A 2,338-nucleotide genomic window follows, 5' to 3' on the forward strand; every position below is an offset into this window, starting at 1 on the left:
AATGATAAATCTCAAAAAAGATCCACGGCCTAAATAACTTACCTCACTGTTAATTGACGCTCAAAAAACTAGAATACACACATGACATTTTTGGAATATAGGGTTCTTATTAGATGAAAAAAGAACTTGATTTGATTAGAGTACACAATCTGACTGTGATCATTCAATAATTTATAATTATAGGCAACTGACAGATGGAAAAGAGTAATGAACGCAAGCAAACTAAACAAGAACGACTTGTTTTAACCGCGAAAAATCAAAATTGAGCGTGAACAAATTTTGAGATTTTTCCTGAAAAAAATATCAGCAAGACCTATATAAGAGTCCGCGAAATCAGAGTCCGCAAACACAAGTCCGCGAAATCAATTTTTACCGGAAAAAAATTCGATTGCACACACAGAAAAAACGAGGTCCGGCCGGGACTGGAGCCCCAGACATTAGGGTGCAAGGCGACGGCGTTAACTCAGAGGCCTTAGGGTGCCAGGTGAGGGCAATTGTCAACAAAATTGGATGTTCATAAGCTTTAATAAGACAGCAATTGAGACTTGAAAGAAAAGGTGTTTACGGAAAAAATTTTTGTTAACGATTACAAGACACTCGTTCTGGGAAATCAAAATTAAACGTCACTAGTCAAATTTTAAATCAATTTTTTTGGCTACATTTGCACGTTTTCAGTTAGAAAGCACACCGTGCCTTTTGATTGGTAAATAAATATGTAATGGACTCTAAAGGAATCAATGATAAATCTCAAAAAAAATCCACGGCCTAAATAACTTACCTCACTGTTAATTGACGCTCAAAAAACTAGAATACACACATGACATTTTTGGAATATAGGGTTCTTATTAGATGAAAAAAGAACTTGATTTGATTAGAGTACACAATCTGACTGTGATCATTCAATAATTTATAATTATAGGCAACTGACAGATGGAAAAGAGTAATGAACGCAAGCAAACTAAACAAGAACGACTTGTTTTAACCGCGAAAAATCAAAATTGAGCGTGAACAAATTTTGAGATTTTTCCTGAAAAAAATATCAGCAAGACCTATATAAGAGTCCGCGAAATCAGAGTCCGCAAACACAAGTCCGCGAAATCAATTTTTACCGGAAAAAAATTCGATTGCACACACAGAAAAAACGAGGTCCGGCCGGGACTGGAGCCCCAGACATTAGGGTGCAAGGCGACGGCGTTAACTCAGTGGCCTTAGGGTGCCAGGTGAGGGCAATTGTCAACAAAATTGGATGTTCATAAGCTTTAATAAGACAGCAATTGAGATTTGAAAGAAAACGTGTTTAAGGAAAAAAATTTGTTAACGATTACAAGACACTCGTTCTGGGAAATCAAAATTAAACGTCACTAGTCAAAATATAAATCAATTTTTTTTGGCCACATTTGCACGTTTTCAGTTAGAAAGCACACCGTGCCTTTGATTGGTAAATAAATATGTAATGGACTCTAAAGGAATCAAAGATAAATCTCAAAAAAAATCCACGGCCTAAATAATTTACCTCACTGTTAATTGACGCTCAAAAAACTAGAATACACACATGACATTTTTGGAATATAGGGTCCTTATTAGATGAAAAAAGAACTTGATTTGATTAGAGTACACAATCTGACTGTGATCATTCAATAATTTATAATTATAGGCAACTGACAGATGGAAAAGAGTAATGAACGCAAGCAAACTAAACAAGAACGACTTGTTTTAACAGCGAAAAATCAAAATTGAGCGTGAACAAATTTTGAGATTTTTCCTGAAAAAAATATCAGCAAGACCTATATAAGAGTCCGCGAAATCAGAGTCCGCAAACACAAGTCCGCGAAATCAATTTTTACCGGAAAAAAATTCGATTGCACACACTGAAAAAACGAGGTCCGGCCGGGACTGGAGCCCCAGACATTAGGGTGCAAGGCGACGGCGTTAACTCAAGAGGCCTTAGGGTGCCAGGTGAGGGCAATTGTCAACAAAATTGGATGTTCATAAGCTTTAATAAGACAGCAATTGAGATTTGAAAGAAAAGGTGTTTACGGAAAAAAATTTTGTTAACGATTACAAGACACTCGTTCTGGGAAATCAAAATTAAACGTCACTAGTCAAAATAAAAATCAATTTTTTTTGGCCACATTTGCACGTTTTCAGTTAGAAAGCACACCGTGCCTTTTGATTGGTAAATAAATATGTAATGGACTCTAAAGGAATCAAAGATAAATCTCAAAAAAAATCCACGGCCTAAATAATTTACCTCACTGTTAATTGACGCTCAAAAAACTAGAATACACACATGACATTTTTGGAATATAGGGTTCTTATTAGATGAAAAAAGAACTTG

This window comes from Symsagittifera roscoffensis, chromosome 2, assembly GCF_963678635.1.
Source record: "Symsagittifera roscoffensis chromosome 2, txSymRosc1.1, whole genome shotgun sequence".
In the NCBI taxonomy this organism is placed as follows: Eukaryota; Metazoa; Xenacoelomorpha; order Acoela; family Convolutidae; genus Symsagittifera; species Symsagittifera roscoffensis.